The sequence below is a fragment of the Pollicipes pollicipes genome, unplaced genomic scaffold (assembly GCF_011947565.3).
Source record: "Pollicipes pollicipes isolate AB1234 unplaced genomic scaffold, Ppol_2.1 Scaffold_6686;HRSCAF=7923_pilon_pilon_pilon, whole genome shotgun sequence".
Classification (NCBI taxonomy): Eukaryota; Metazoa; Arthropoda; class Thecostraca; order Pollicipedomorpha; family Pollicipedidae; genus Pollicipes; species Pollicipes pollicipes.
The window spans coordinates 41,720,097-41,737,623 of NW_023596921.1; the positions used below are offsets into that span (position 1 = coordinate 41,720,097).

The window sequence follows — 17,527 nt, forward strand, 5'->3', positions numbered from 1 at the left end:
TCTGCGCCCAGGACCGACCCCGAATGATGAAAAAGTGTTTCATACGCGACAAAGAACATGATTTGCAGTTTCCGTTCTAAGGAGCACTCAACTCACCTTCAAACGGAAATGTTGTGTCGCTGCATGCGCGGCTATCGTCACAATTACGAAGATGCAAACAAAAACGAGCCACGCTGCCAACACGCCCCGCAAAAATTTGACGTGACGTCGCGCGGAAAAGAACATTTTCGCTGCGCTGCGAATGCACCCCTCGTCCCTACGCGTTCGCGTCGACTGTCACCGGTCCTGAGACCGCCAGAGACAGGTTAGCGTAGGTCTCAGATTCAGCCGGCTTCTCACATGTCAGCGGCGGTCCAAGGCCGACACCGTCGCGTAATACCTGTACTGTTCCACTCCCAGTCATGAGTGCATGCGGTACGTACGTGGTTTCCAGGGGCTACAACAGTCGGCGCTGATAATATACGGTGTCTATCTGGTGCCAGACGCGCTCCACGTGCCGCTGAACACCCTCGCACGTTTCCGGAGCGGGCAGCGGACGTCACCGTTCATCACCACACTGTCGGAAGTTAACGAAGTTACGACGGCGGTGAGCTGCCAGCTACGAAGAAATCGACAGTAGCACAGAGCGTGGCCTCGAGTGCCCTTGCGTACCAGCTTGAAGAGTTCCATCTCACCGCCACGCAGTCGACTTGCGGTGTAAACCCGGACGTCCAGGCCATGCTGCTCTTCCTCTCGCGACGCAACGCGGAAAACCGTGTAACTCGAAGCTTACTGAAGCATATGGATGCAGCCGATGCATTTACGTAGCGAAAACTCAGAATGAAAATGGGCGAATCCATTACCGCATGAGGAGCGGCATCGACGCCGAACGGCGTTACGCTAGGTCGGACGTCCTATGACGAAGAGCCGATCACAAAACAGGGAACGGAGGGTTTAAGATGTTCTAATCCAGCTAACCACGGTCGTCATTTCACAGCGGAGCACCACAAAGTGAGCGCGATTGTAATTCCTCGCTGCGTAAGAGGCAATTTCCGACGAACCTAGCTGGACGAATGACCACCGCCAGGAGAGGTGTCTTGCTTCTGGCTGCCTGGCTAGCGGTACAGGAGGCTGTGTCGGTCGAGACTGGTGACAGTCAGCGCTCAGCGCAGCCAATCTAGTGGTGTCGGAGCCGGAGAAGCCACCCGGAAACGGCTGCGGCTCCCGGGGGCATTGTCGCGTGCCGGCAAACCGCGGACGCAATTTCTACTCTGGCGCTAGCCCCCACGGTGAAGGTCGCAGTCAGTTTTAATTAGAGCTAAGGTTTCAGCCGTAAGTTATAAGTACGATGGCTACGAATACACGCCTGGAGCTTCTGGGCTAACCCCTTCAAGATATCATTGAAGAATGCCTATGCCAAGAATCGTTCGCATAGCCCGTTCCTGCCCTCCATTAAATCCAAGCGTTCAATGCCCACATATTAGGGTGTCGTCCCCGAACTGTGCACTTCTCAATACCGCAACGATAAAACATACAGGAAGCAGATCGGAAGCTGAAGGTATCCGTACAGGAGCGCTGCATCTGCTCCATGTCTTCCACAACACAGGCTGCCAGGTTCGCTCCATCTCACCCAACCTGCAGCTGTCAGTCCGCCTACTCCAGCGACTTAAAACGCGGCGTATCGCGAGAGACAGGCTGACTTGGCAGCTCACAGTCCGTAGTCATGTCACGCGCTGGAACGTGACGCACTCTGACCCGTTCGGACATGTCACGCACGTCATGAAACGCCACTTCCGCAATTTCGTTTATCACAGGCGCCTCAGGCGATAGAAATAACGCTAAGATGCACGGGCACGAACAGCTGCCCACCGTGCCTTCGTAGCTCTCGTGAGAACAGGCCGACCGTACATGCGTAATGTGACCGCACGCCTTACGTATAATGGAGCTCCAGGGGAAGGGAAGAAACAATTCCATTCCACGCCCGGACTACCCCGCCATTTACACCGCAGGATCAGCTCTGTACGGCCCTCATATGATGTTCACACAGACGTCATCATGGGCGCAGGGGGCAGCAGTGCAGCCTGCCCCTCCCGACCTCTCAACCTCAGTGCGACCTTGAGATTAGTACCGATCACTTCTTTGGAGTTAGGAGGCAGGTTGCCGGTGTCTGTCTACGAGCGGCGAAATGTGGAGCAAGGATGGAAAAACGGAACAACGGAACAGGCAGCTAGCGAAAGGAAACTTATGACTGGATGTCAGCACTGAGGCACCGTCACACAACATTGGGCTCTAGCGTCGGACACTGCTGAGCGGACCAATAAAAAACCAACAAACAAAAACCATGCAACTAGCTTACCTCCAACAGCCCGAAGACTCATCCGCTAATCGTGGCGAGCGTCTCGCGATTCCGTCAAAATGCGACCCAAGTTCATCAATCCTTTTATCAAATCACATACAGCGGGGCACTTCGCAACAATGGACAAAGAAATGGGCAATCGTTATGAGTGCTCATTGCACGCAGTTATCTAGAGCCCCCTCTCCAACGTTGCCGTGTATGGTCGCAAAGCCAATGACGGCGCACGGGGAGCAGCCGCCGCCATCACCTTAAAAATTTCGCACTGCGGTTCGGCCGACCTGTTTCCATCAGGAGTTACCAATCATGGACACGAGGTTTTCAAAATGGGTATCGTGCGGCCGTGAAAGAAAAATCCTTTCTTTAGATGAATGCCGGACATATCTGCAGGAAGACGGCGATGATGGGAGATATAAACAGTCATATGCACATATAATCAGCCAATAGTCATATATCAGTAGTCTAATGCCGCTTATCACAAAAGCTTCTGGAGACGGAATGAATGGATAGACTCCCAGAGAGATGAGCACGGCATTCCCTTCATTAATATCACCTCTTAAATCACCAGTCACAGCAAATGTTATTAAGGAAAACGGTCATTTCTCGGTATTGGAAGCAACAAGGTCGCGTTATTGCTGGTGTTCGACGGCGGGGCCTCCAAGCCGCAACTCCGGAAATTGCCACACGAAACTAGTATCAGCTCCCTTAAGTGCACACGTGCGCAACCTTCAGCGATTGTCGGCACGTATGAAACTTTGCCCGCCCTTATTTGAAGACGCTTGCAGCGTTTGTCGCTATGATGACTCATGGGTGAAAAACGCCATTTAAAACTCAGCGTACGTGATCCCGAGTTTCTAGAAACTGAATAAGCAGCAGTTCCTCAACACTACCCGCAGCTCTCACCATGACCATGCAGTTAGCTCTAACATAGAACCAACAGAAACCTGCTGCTAGTGACATGCTGCCAGGCGCTCTCGGAAATCACTCCCAGCAATGTTTTTTTTCGCCCTTCCGGGTGGCTGCTGCTGATGCTTGTCTGGTTCCGCTGTTGCGTCAACTGCTTGACATGCTATCTTCATCCATCGAAAATGGCGGTACTACAGAAAAGTGCCGTCTATCAGTGGGCACGTTTGGCCATAGACTGAGCCCCCAATTACGGGGAAGACTGGAAAGAGGATACGACCTTTCCAGCGTTTACTGGTGGCTCCACAAGCAATCTGCCCCTCAATCTCGAAATTGATGTCGTTTCGCAACCAATCCAAGCAACGGAAATCCAAGCTTCCTCGCACCAACAAAGATGCCATCGCTGACGACGTTATCAGTGGTCCTTCGAACTTTCCCAGTGATAAAAGTTCACTGTATGCTGAATTTCTCTCCGTTTAGTTTCCCCTTTGCCTCGTTTCTTGATACCTATGCAACATGCATTCTGTTTCATGCAACCTATCTATCAACCTATCTAGTAAAACCAAAACCACTTCTTTCTCATTGTTTTTTTACGTTACCAATCTGTTTTCAATCTGAAGCGAAATGCTATCCCACCTATAATATTCGCTACGATAGAGTCGAGTGTTTCACAGCCGCTCCATGGCCGCATTTCATTGTGAACAAGGGGGAGAGACTGGCCGGGCACATGCTTGACATGCTGTTTTCAAGTAGATATAATACACTAATGTAAAGCCCACCACTGGTCCTCGATCAGCGCCGTACACAAGGATTTTGGACAGGCACTGACGCCATGGATATGTGACTTAATACCGATCACCTGGCGCGTGTCGGTAGGCTGTAAAATCACACATCTCCAGACGTATCGGGCTGGCCAATCACTAACTTTATGGGAATGGAAGTGACGAGTTACAGCAAACGGCCTAAACGACTCTCCTTGCCCGCTATGTGGTGCTCTGGTTGAAGGCTCAACGAGTGGTCCACTCTCCGTTTGATGCTCGGGGCAACCGATCGGGTTTAACGAGAAGCCGTTGCTAAAGCCGATCCACATTTGTAAGATACGACGGCAGTGGCCATTAAAACGACGGAAATGCATTTATAAATAAAACGCTCATCGTCAGCTAAGAGCCCCAAGGAGTCCAATTCGCAGACGAGTGGATTGGATGTCATGTATACAGATGGAAATCGAAATAGTCCCAGCAATGCACTGCTGAAACGCCTGTCACGTTTCTTTTCACTCATCTCAGCAAACGTCGCCTGAGGCTGTATGAAATCGGGGCCACGTTCTTCATGCTGATCGACTCGCACAGCCGCTGCAGCCAATGAGCAGCACAGCCAATGGCTGCCTGATGGGCCTGTCACCAAAGGGTGATGGTGGTGGGGAGTGGGGGCACTCAAAAACCTTGGCTGAACGACTGCTTGCATAGCGCAGGCAATCGGCCGCCGTTCGACTGGTCGGAAGCGGATCCAGTATTTCGTCAGTGGAGGGGCGGGGGGGGGGGGGGGGGGGCGGGGCACGCAGCATTATGGGACCCTTGAGTTTAGGGTCCCCAAAAATCCTCCCATTCCGAGTTTCTTATTTCAAGTTTCTTAGAATGTTATTTTGTATACAGGAGCCCTCCCCCCGGGACTGTTGCTCTAAGGCTCCTGTGCGCAGCCCTAGAAAAATTGGCGTGCCGCGTATGCAAATGCATGGAGTTAAGTAATTCACTCCAGATCACGGCGAATCCTGTCATTTTCAGGCTGAGTCCGTCGGAAAAACACGACAACATAAGCTGAAGATGGTTGCTAATAATCATTTCAACCAAGCACGAACTTGATTCCCAGCTTATTTACAGCAAGCTGGCTGGTCGGTGTGATCAGCTGATGACAATGATGACTAATGCAGTTTTTGCTTCCTTTTTGTTATAAAGGAGCACAAGATATCCTAGCATTTATATGCCATGTACTAACAACGTGACTGCACAAGTAAAATGGGTGTCACAAATTAAAAACCAACGGAAATGACACATACGACGTCGGCGGCACGTGACACGTGCCGCCGACGTAAACTATCAATAATTAATTAAGATTACGACGCCAGCAGCACGCAAAATTACGTTTGACAATTACGTATAAAAAATCCATCGGCGGATATCCGCCTGCTGCTCTAAGGCTAAGGCACCAAGTCAAAAAGGGACGGAGTCTCAGCGATCACGGATGGCGCGGCGGGCCAACAGAGGCTTCTGTCAACGAGTAAAGGGTCTTCAGAACAGGCGAGAAGAGCCCAAGATCAATGTGGTGGACCCATGGACGACCAGGAGTGCTACAGCACTCTAATATGTAGGTCTCCGACCAGAACAAAGGAGAATATCCACAGACCAGTTAGCATGAATAAATTCCCCTGTGAGATCAAGAGTGCCCGGGCAGGTTAACAGAAAGGGTCCCGATAGCAGTGAAGGGCCCTCCGCAAGCTAGATCAAAGCAAAAGAGCCTAGATTAATGTAGAGGACCCCTGAGCATCGAGTGGCTTGGTACATTACCTTATATGGGCCCCAGCAACAGCGCAAGGCCCTGCGAGCAAGTGGAAAGAACCCGAGACCACTATCAACTACCCTAAGCAAATCACTGTACCCGATATATTGCGCCCCGGAAAAAGCGAACAGGGCCTTTCGGGCGAATGGGAAGAATCCGTGGAGGGCCGCTGATCGATTCAAGAGTGCCCAAGCATGTTAGCATATAGTGTCCCAACAGCAGCGTAGCGCTGTTCGGGAAAATGCAAAGAGATCAAGGAGAACGTGGAATGCTCCTTACCGATCAGACTGACCCGACAAGTGGACATACAGGGCCCTGGCAGCAGCGAAATGCCCCTAGACAGCACGAGGAGCCCAAAAATTTCCCCAAATTACCGCCCTCTTGATCAGCGAAAAATTAGCTTTGTCTGCTAACGGGCTATTCACTTTCGCTTGTGAATGTCCTTAGTCGTCTGGAGGCTCACAGACGTCCAAGTATGTTGTGCTTTGTGCTAGAAAACTGCGTCCGTTCGGCCGATGATGGGCCCCTTCGGAGCCTTTGGGCCTTCTTTGGGGCACAAGGGGATACGGTTCCGAGCCCCCACACACTTCGGACCCGCCACTGGCCCAAACAGTTTAATGGGGGGGGGGGGGGAGTCCCTACGAGAACATAGGGTCATCCACCCAACTAAAAAGTACCCAAGTCTCTACATGGAGAGCCCAGGAACGCTCATGTGTGCTCGAGTACGTTCAAAGATGAATACCACTAACAAGAGTGTAGGTCCCTCCATTCAGAAAATAACTATCCACGAGACAATGCGGAAGGCCCCCAAACGAACGAGTGCACCCGGGCAGGTTAACACATCGGGCCCCCAACAAGAATGTGGGGCCCTCAATTGAAAAAGGAAGCACTCAAGAGCCAATGTAGAGGGTCCTCAAACAATCAAGTGTGCCCAAGCAGGCTTTCAGGTGGGCTCTGACAGGAGCGTACGGTCCTGCGTGCAAATACCAAAACCCAATGCAGGGGCCCCGAACAGTGCGGTGCGCCCGAGGTGAATTTGGAGGGCTCCAAACGACCGAGTGTGCCCAAGCAGGTTAAAACACGGGGCTCCAACAAGAGTGTAGGGCCGTAAGCAAGGGGCACAGAATTGGAAGAGCCACACACCAACTTAGTGGACCCATGGGTATATCGCGAGTGTGTGTGGGTAGGTTGCCCGAGACCAACGTGAAGGGGCCCTGAACAACCGACAATAGCCCGGCAGGTTAATATGTGGGGCCCCCGACAGTAACGTAAGCCTTTCGGGGGAATGGGAAGAGCCAGTGAAAGGCCCCTGATTAGCAAGAGTGCCACGGCATGCTAGCAGAAACGGTCCCAGCAGCAACGCAAGGCCGAGCAAATACAAAGAGATCGGGGGCAACGCAGAAGGCACCTTAACGATCGGATCGATTCATGCAAGTGGACATTTAAACTGGGTGGCCCCTGAAACAGCGAATGGTTTCTGGATAGCGTAACAAGCCTTGGAACCTCCCGATCACTACCCTCCCAATCAGTAAATAATACGTCTGTCTACTCGTGGGTCCTTCACTTTCGCTTGCGGCTGTTTGCGGCTGCGGTCGCCTCGAAGTTCATGGTCGTCCAGTTTTGTATAAAACCCTGGGCCTGTTCGGTCGGTTACGGGCCTGTTCGGACCCTAAGAGGCCTCTTAGGGGCCCAAGGGGCATAGCCCCTTATCCCCGCTCTGGATCCACTCCCACGTCTTGTTGAAAGCCTCTCGTTGAAAAAAGACATCTAGTAACTAGAATGCGCAGAGGTGGCAGAAACGAACAATGGCTGTTTCGCGCAGGTCACAAAATGTTGCTCCAAATGTGTAACGGCGTCTCAGAAAGTAAGGAGGAGCAATGCTAATTATGAAGTCCACTCTTTCCATATATCGACGTGGGGCGCGTCGGGAGGTTTTGTCATTTTAATGTAAAGCCTAATGTACATTCTCAAAAGTGGGAGCATGCCCCCTGTTCGCCCCTCAACAGACATTTCATATCTTATGATATATAAATATAATATATATATATATATATATATATATATATATGTATATATACATATATATATATACATATATTGCAAAAGAAAGATATATACCTATATGTATATAATCTGTGTGTGCATATATGCGTGCATGTGTACACATAAAAAAACGGTGCAATAAAATTGACGGTTCGCACGCAGTTAACTGGGTCCATGCAGACAAAGCAGACGTGACTGTGGTCAAACGAGGGGTGAACTTACTTAAGTACCCTGGTGGGTACGTGTACCTTACCAATTTTGTTTCATGTGTTCAAATGTGCATGAATAAATGCCAGCAATTTAAAACCGTCCGGGTGGTCTGTGAATACGACGCGCTCAAGTGGGCTGGGAAGCCAATTCGACCACGAGATGCACAAAAATTAGTTATGATTGGACGCATTGAATTAACAGGTAAGGGCTCATTAACAAGGGCTCTCTGTGCATATTCGGATAAAAATCTAAACTCGAGATCCCGTTTTCTAAAGTACCCTCAGGCCTCAAAGCGGAGCCAATTTTAGGCTCTATACCTTTCTAGGCAAAAGGTCAGTCGGGGTCATATGAAATAGGATTACTTTATTTACATTTAAGCCATTACAAATTGCTCAAAACCATTCAAATTATTGTATTATTTGAATTACAAATCAGCATCAACAACTATTCTGGGCGACATGACCCTCAAAGCAAATGTTGACCAAGGTCATTTTAGGTAATTTATATCCCCTACCGTCCATGAAGCCCAGCTAGGAGATCTGTTGGTGTCCTGGCGTCCAAGTGTGACCAAATTTCGAATGAAATGAACGTCAAAAACTACCCCCAGAAGCAACTTTCCATGAAAAATATTTTGTTTTGACTGTGGCCCGACCTTCATAACTGACTCAATGTCGACACAATTAGTTGTTACCATAGCTTCAGTCGTTTTACTGCCAAAAATACATCCTAGTTTCAAGACGTCGTCTAGCAATCCGGTACAGCTTGAACGATTCCCAACTCTTCGCTGGCAATGATAGCCTAACTGGCCTGCTACCGGGTCAGTGACCTTATAAGACATACATACTTCTACACCTAAGGGTCACCTATTCAAATGCATATGGCTGCAAGGACTTGGTGGAGCTATACCACACCGGAAGTCGTCCTTCAGCGAACTTAAGTGGGTAAATGGGTCACTCAACCTGCGTGCCTAACAAAGTTCGGTGTAGGCATGTTGAACCAAACAGATGATAGCAGGACATGTTGATTTACCCCATGCAAGAATTTTGGTCCTAGTTGTGAGTTTTTTCGTGTTGTGGCCCCCTCCTTACTCCCAATTGTGAATTACCGTGGCTGTGGCGTGGCTGAGTCAAAACCAGGCCGTGTGAAGTGCTCCTGCCTCACCCTAGATTTCCCCCCCGGAACGAATGTCAAAAAGCACTGAATGTTTTTAGCACTTAAGTCGGCCGTCAGCCACAGTAACTAAGTAGCGCGTCAACGTTTGACAAGTTTTTAGGCAGTCCGAGGGGAGGGGGAGGCATGACACCGAAAAAGCAACGCGAAGTTCTACTCAAGCCCAATTAAAGAACAAATTTCCTACCGAGGGTCAGGTCCAATCACAGATCGTTAACTGGATCCGTGGACTGCGTTTGCAAGCGAGGCGCGTCACCCGAGCCACAAATATGTATTAAGAATGCACACATACCGTAAAGTAAATCCTTACTGGCCCCGGAACCTCCAAGCCGTACCTTTAAAGCACAATACAGTGATGCAAAATAGCCAACAGGCGGTGCATGCGACGCCGAAACTGACAATGCGACCAATGCAGGCCTACACTAATGCAACAAACCCGAATATACGGTCCTGGACAATGCAAGCAAATGTTTGTGGTGCAGGCCAAGAGGATTCAAGAAGCATGCAGCAGAAGTCCCAATGCGTTTTGTAAATTTCATAAACTGCGCATGTCTGTTCACAAAAGAGTGCTTAAACATACTTTAAGAGTGGAAATGAATTTTTTTAATTTTCTGAAAACATAATTCTATTTTAACGGTAGTTTTAACTACGAAACAGCTTTTATATAATGTGATAATGTATTTATAACAATCCTGAAAATGCTGTTAGACAATTGTGACTTGTGAGATACAAAATCATTTTTCTCGATTCCATTCATTCCACAACTTTGGCCTGTTGGGAATTTCAGTCGGCGTTCGTCGGAGACCTCGCGTTTTTTTGTAATAAGCATTTGGTCATGCAGATCTCGCAGCAAATTTAGTTTTTAATCATTCCTGATGCCATCCCGAATCAGGGGTGTAGCTTCCCTTCAGCGTAGTAAGGTCCAGTCTCAATAACTTAGGAGGCAAAATATTGTGCAAAGTCCGGGAAGAAACACGCTTCTCCTTGAAGGGATTTGGGGATAGGATAAGTCGTTTTCTTCTCCTCAGTTGCATTTATCAGTTTTCTCCCAACTTATGCTGCAAAATACACCCCTCATGACCAGCAGTTATTTTCTTGCAAAGGGGACTTGAATTAGGTGAGCAATTTTGTAACAGTATTTGTAAAAGTTCAGGGAAGTTTTCTGTGCAAACTTGATGCTGTAGACCTTAAAGGTGTAATGCCATGGAAATATCACTACTGGCACATACTTGTTAACTGAGAGACCTGTAAGTGTAGTGCTTAAACATAGTTGGCAGCATAACCATAATGCTGAGGTCATATAACCATGTACAAGACATTATCTAGCTACAGGACTTATTAAAATCAACTGTGTGCAGAAGTTTAACAGTTTGAGGAAGCACTAACCAGTTGAAAGGAAAACACTCTTAGAACTGGCCCAAGGGCCATTGTGCCTGGCTGAAAAAGATAAGAAAGCTCAATTTATTTGCAGTGTTTAGACATATCTATCTTGTTCCCAGTACTTACCAGTAGGGCCGCACTTTTATTGCTGATAGTCACTTCTTATAATTATGTAGACATCATGGGCTTATGTAGAAAACAAAGCAAATTATACAATAAGAATGGACTATTGCATCAGTTAAGACATCAGTTTGACAACATCACAGCATTATTTGCCTTGTCACCAACCAGTGTAATTGTCTGCAAGTAGTTGTAACACTTGATAACTTCTTTAGCTTTTTATTTTCCTAAATGTAAACCAGAAAATACTGGCTGAGTTGTGTGGGTTCTTTGAACAAGGAGTATCTGTCAGAAAGGTCTCTTTCTGTTTGATGAGTTTGGCTATTTTGAAATTGTGATTATTTGTATCTGGGGTGATATATGTAAGGTGATGCATTAAGAGAACATGTGATTGGTTTATTTGATGGCAAAGACTGCTATCTTCATTTAGGGAAAGGTGCAGATACCCTGCCCATTACAACAATATATGCTTTCAAGATATAAGAAGATATGGAAGTCATACAAGTATAGATTTGTACCATGGCTAATATTTAACTTAAAGAACAGGTTTGTTGTATTATATTATTTACATGACATTTTAAAGAAATGTTACATCTGTTACTCAATGCTGTCTTCTAATGCTCCAAGAGTGTGTGCAGTTTTCAAAGTGAAAATAAAAGTGCAGGCCATTGAGCACTTCATGGCTTAAAAAATCATTGATTTATTTTGTATAGATAGACAAAATTTTAAATATTTTTATTCTCAATCAGTCTCCCACTCTTCTTCTGAACTTTCCTGTTGCTCATGTTTGCCCCTATGCCTAAGTTAGCTCTCATGCACATTTTATCTCATTGATGGGCAACCATGTGTCCTTGGAAGGGGAGGAATCAGGTAGCCTTATTGCCTATAATAAAACAACAACAGCCTGATATTGGATTGTGGCTGTCCTGTTCATGTTCCCAATTATGTGCAATGTGGTGCTGTCCAAGTTTAAAGCTTAACAAGCATGACAATCACTTCAACTAGCTTGTTGAGTTCAGTTGCCATCAATCAGGTGTGATGTGTGTATTGAAGGTATTTGCTACTTTCAGATCTGTTCGAAGAGAAGTGGGCGGATGCCAGGATGATACTTTGCAACATGATGCCCTTGTCGATTCTGTCTTTGATGTCCTTACTTTGTTAACTGGCCATCTTTGTCCACTACATGACTATCAGAAGCAACATGAAAAGGCAAATCAGGTAACCATTTGACCTTCATAATTTTAGACTGATGTGACACATTAACATGCATGTCTTTGAATCCATTTTTAGCTGAAAAAAATAGCATGCTCAGAGGCAGAGGAACCATTAATGTGCCAAGCACTAAGATAAGATCGGAAAGATGACCTGAGCCAAGATAGGCGCAGCTGTTGCAGTAAATCACCACCATTCATGAAACTCTCTTATTTCATCGCCATCGGCATGTTACTTCGGCCATGTCGCCGTGCTCCCTGCCACTGCAGCGACGCATCGTTTCCCGGAGGCGAGCCACTGCAGCCCACAGCGCGTGTCTCTGACTGACCCCCCCGGTCGCTGTGGGTCGCGTCGCCCGCTGAGGCGGCGTCGCCAGTGACACCCCGCCCGGTCGCTGTGGGTCGTGTCGCCCGCTGAGGTGGTGTCGCTAGTGGCACCGCACCCGGTCGCTGTGGGTCGTGTCGCCCGCAGAGGTAGTGTCGCCAGTGACACCCCGCCCGGTCGCTGTGGGTCGTGTCACCCGCTGAGGTGGTGTCGCCAGTGACACCCCGCCCGGTCGCTGTGGGTCGTGTCGCCCGCAGAGGTAATGTCGCCAGTGACACCCCGCCCGGTCGCTGTGGGTCGTGTCGCCCGCTGAGGTGGTGTCGCCAGTGGCACCGCACCCGGTCGCTGTGGGTCGCGCCGTCCGTCTGACTGACCCATCCGGCCGCTGCCGCAGCTGCTGCTCACGCGGCTCGGCTTCCAGCTGCGCCGACAGCCGAGCCGTGCGCCCGGCGCCGGCGAAGGGGTGGTCGTGGCGCGCGGCGTCGTGCCGGCCGGCGCCGTCTGCTGCTGGTACCCGGGCACCGTCTACCTGCCCGGCGACCCGCTGCTGCTCGCCTCGCTCGCCAACCCGTTCGTGTTCGGCTGCGCGGACGGCGTGCACGTGGACGGGCGCGGTGGCGGCCTGAGCGGGCTGCTGTTCGGCTCGTGCGCTGGCCGCGATTACCTGGGGCCGTTCCCGGCGGCCGACCGGTCGTGGCGCGGCCGCTGGCCCGCCAACCCGCTCGCCGTCGGCCAGTTCGTCAACAACCACGGCCCCGGTGGGTGACTGGGCTGTGTTCGTCATGCTCGGCTGTTTCCGTTGGATGATGTGTGCCAGTTCAGTGGCGAAGCGTCATTTTTTTGCGGGATATGTATGTGCAGAATCTTTTGTGTTCCTCGCATTTGTAGTGCTTTCACGACATTTTGTGGGCTTGGGTTAGATATTGGGGACCAGGCTATGCACCGGGAACAGCTCCTTGAAAACTTACGGAGCCCCAGGTATTTGTTACACTGGCTAATGTTTTTGAGCTGGTATCGATCGGCTGGTTTGGGCTATGCAGAGAATTGCTGTCTGCACAATAAGTCTCACTTCACCATCTATTCACTCGCTCTGTCCCCGTAACGTGAACCTTCGGACTGGAGTTTGACTGGAGTTTGTTCGTACCATTATCAAGCGCAATGTTATGGGATTTCCACGTTCCCGTCGCAGGCTTCCCCAGCAACGTCTGCTACCAGGAGGTGGACCTGCCTGCAGTGCCGTACCCGCTGAGGCGGTACCTGCCGTACGCCTGGTACCGGGCGCGAGTGCCGCCCCCGCTGCGAGTGGTGGTGCTGGTCGCCCTGAGGGAGATCTCAGCTGGCGAGGAGCTCTTCTCGAACTACTTCACTGTGGTGCAGGATAGGTGATGTTGCTGGAACTGAAACAGCCGCCGTTATTTCTAGTCAGCTCACTCCATCTGGGCAGTTTACATAAGTGGGATGGTGCTACGCCACAGCTTTGATAATCGGGTCCTTATGTATGTGTTGTATTGCTGGAATCGCAAAAATGTATGAAACAAATATATGCGAGTTTTGTTACTGGTCTGTGGTCGTACATGCATGCAATGTATTCCGTCCTGATAAATATGCGGTGCTCATCGGTCATTCGGGCAATGAACCATCAGACATTACAATTACACGCTCGCGTTGATATAGATGCGGTGTTCAGCACATACGAGCTAACGCCGATTTTTTCTGGGGGAGGTTTGGAGTTGATCGCAATCACCTAAAACATAGTGTAAAGAAAAAATGCATTGTTTGCGTCGGCTTGTTGGCAGTGCTCCATGTGATGCCCTCAGTGATCCGCCAGTCGGCATCCTCCGTGCTCCGCCAGCCGGTACCCACAGTGATCCGCCAGTCGACATCCTCAGTGGTCCGCCAGTCGGCACCCTGATCCGCAGTCAATACCGTCCGTGGTCCGCCAGTTGGCACACTCAGTGATCCGCCAGTGGACATCCTCCGTGGTCCGCCAGTTGGCACCCTCAGTGATCCGCAGTCAATACCCTCCGTGGTCCGCCAGTTGGCACACTCAGTGATTCGCGGTCAATACCCTCCGTGGTCCGCCAGTCGGCACCCCCAGTGATCCGCAGTCAGTACCCTCCGTGGTCCGCCAGTCGGCACCCTCAGTGATCCGCAGTCAATACCGTCCGTGGTCCGCCAGTTGGCACCCTCAGTGATCCGCAGTCAATACCGTCCGTGGTCCGCCAGTTGGCACCCTCAGTGATCCGCAGTCAATACCCTCCGTGGTCCGCCAGTTGGTACACTCAATGATCCGCAGTCAGTACCCTCCGTGGTCCGCCAGTCGGCACCTTCAGTGATCCGCAGTCAATACCCTCCGTGGTCCGCCAGTCGGCACCTTCAGTGATCCGCAGTCAATACCCTCCGTGGTCCGCCACTTGGTACACTCAATGATCCGCATTCAGTACCCTCCGTGGTCCGCCAGTCGGCACCTTCAGTGATCCGCAGTCAATACCCTCCGTGGTCCGCCAGTCGGCACCTTCAGTGATCCGCCGTCAATACCCTCCGTGGTCCGCCAGTCGACACACTCAGTGATCCGCAGTCAATACCCTCCGTGGTCCGCCAGTTGGTACACTCAATGATCCGGTAGTCAGCAAATAATTTAGCGTCTGAGCGTCCGGTGTGCCACTCCACGCCATTGCCTTACAGGCTGCAGCACCACCTACAGCACGCACTGCGTTGAGGCGCGCCGTAGTAATTCTGCGTAGATGGCACCACGTTAGCCGTCCTTGTGATTAAAGCGCTCCCTATAAAATTCTAGATCGCTGCCCTTGTGCGGAAAGACGTGCTGTGGCGGAAGCCGGCAGTCAGGGAACGGTCGATGTGTGGGCATCATTCTGGCGATTTTTTGTGTTTCTGGGAATACCCGATGAGTGGGTGTCCCTGCGCACGTGATGCTCACGCGAATCTTCAACCAATGCTTCCATTGAATAGCGACGGAACTTCTCCCCGTCATGGTAGACCAGATGTTCTGATGAGACTCAGCCGTACCATACAGTACGTTTGCGTAGATGCAATGCCACACTTCTGCGTTGTACGAGGAATCAACGGGCTGTCGATGTGTTCTCACGCACCACCGATAAAAGCAATGGCATTGGTTTCAAATGGCTGTAGACGTATTATAAGACACTGGCAATGATAGCAATGACATTGGTTTCTAAATGGCGCAGTGTTTAGGGTAATGTAGCTGCATTCATTCCAACTCGACTACTGCGCCGTGGGAGTGCCGTGCAGTTTGCAGCAATGATGCCAAGCGCATGCCAGGAGACGACGTTCACATAAAATCCGGGAATGCAGCTATCTTGTTGCAGCTATTTTGCTGTTTTACATTAGCGAACAAGTCGAACCAATTCGAAGTGAGTGGAAGCACAGCCCAAGGTTTGTCAGTGTAAAAAAAAACGTACCGCGTGCGCAGACGTGCGATATGCAGCTGCGTAGTTTCATCTTCAGCTCCCTCTACTTTGAGAGAAAAGTGAGTCAAAGTCGGGTAGGAATCCGCTTGTTCGCGGATTTTGCGGGAGGTTCCATCTTTCTTGGTTTAGCCCCCCCCCCCCCTCCACGTTACTTAGCGAAACTACGACCCTGGCGAGGTGTGCATGACGCATAACCTGGGATGTTTTCAGTCTACTCATTTTCTTGTCACCTTTAGTTGTTAACTGCTGACATTTATTCACCCGCATATTGATGTATGCCGAATTTGATAGGGCAGAGGCATGATATTTGCCCCGGCGCTCCCTCGAATACACCCCCGCGCTCCGTGCACTATACCAGAGTGCTGCATGACCTACAGCAGTCGATGCCCCCCCCCCCCCCCCCCACTATACCAGAGCGGCGCGGTTTGAGCATGACCCGCTTATGCGCCCTCCGCATTAGGGTGTTCGGTCTTCACTATGAGCATCACGTAGCGACTATGTAGCCCATCGAGAGCCCATCATCCCGGAAGCAGACGATGGCGGGGCCGTAATGCCTCGTCGTCCAGTGCGTCCCTGTAAGTGGCCGCAGATGCCGCGGTGCAGCTCGGTGCTCGTGACGACACCGTCGGCCGCGCCAACGGAGCCCGCCTGCCGACCGCTCGCACCCGGAGACGACAGACAGCCACCACTTCCACTCGCCAGAAATTGACGATGAAGCCGTCCCAGCGGCAGGTGGTCATGAATTTCGGCGGTGTCGCGACGCCCGGCTCGGTCGGCAGCGTCGGCACGTGCTCGACTTGCGCAACGCGAGCCTGACGCATGCCTTCGAGGATGTCAACACTAAATCATGGCGCTGTAAGGACTAGAAAGGTGCTGGCTCGGAGTCTACGATATCCTGTGGTAACGCTGCTTTCAACACAACTGTGAACGCTTATTGGCATATTTGCTTACCTATAAAAGCATTCAGACTTCGGTGTGTCCGGGAGCTCAAAACTGGCACGGCAATGACGGCGTTAAAATGGGGCCCATACTGGAATAATTTTCTCCCCCGCATAACGTGCGGCGAAAGCATTCCCGCTTGGATCCTACCTCATGCCGTCGCGGTTTTTTCCACTATGTGACGCCAATGCATCTCTAATGCGTTGGCGTTTATAAATATTAAAAAAGGTTATATTGAGGGTCACGGAATGCGGGACCTTTCCGCACGCACCATGGATACCCCAGATTACGTCCACGTAATGTGTGAACCTAGGGGCCGCGTCCTCCATCAGCAAACGCGACATGCCCTCCTCTTAGCAAGCCCACCCGAAAGGTGGCATAGCTACCTGCCCCACCCTTGCCGTCACGACCCAAGCCCATTTCTAACTCGACCGAGAGGCGGACTAAATGAGATTGGATACAAATAAATCGTCGCTGTTTGCACAGTAACGCGTAGCAATGACCAACCCGTTGTGACGGTCTTCGCGGTTTCCATGGGGTTGGAGCGGCTGATTTCATTTGTTAGCCGCATTTGCAATTGCAAGCGCTCTTCACTGTCGCGCATCCAGGACGTCACGTCCTGCAACCTCAATGGGAGGGGGGAACTAGCGTACCAGGCCATGAACAGCTGGGCCCACGTGTACAAATTGAAGCGGGCGCGACGCCCGGCGCACCGAGCGCGCCGAATACAGAGCTCACGATCCATACAAAATAAGCGATGCGCCGATAGTTGGAGCGCAGCAGCTGGCTGGTGACTGGTTGGGCCTACATATAGCGTGCAGCGCGAAGAAGCGACGGACGCCGCCAGGTACCCCCGTGGTATGCCAACCCCACGTCTCTCCCGTCCCCCAAC

The 17,527-nt window shown here is 50.7% G+C and overlaps 1 long non-coding RNA gene across 2 annotated transcripts; it reads left to right on the forward strand.

Moving 5' to 3' along the window:
• Window positions 1-9,958: 9,958 nt before the first annotated feature.
• On the forward strand, window positions 9,959-12,677 carry LOC119107749 (uncharacterized). 2 transcript variants are annotated; one of them, XR_005095265.1, is made up of 4 exons: window positions 9,959-10,029; window positions 11,142-11,257; window positions 11,782-11,929; window positions 12,642-12,677. It is a non-coding gene; the product is annotated as an uncharacterized LOC119107749 (long non-coding RNA). The 2 variants fall into 2 exon arrangements; XR_005095266.1 differs by lacking the exon at window positions 11,142-11,257 and having other exon boundaries at window positions 9,970-10,328.
• The last annotated feature ends 4,850 nt before the right edge of the window (window positions 12,678-17,527 follow it).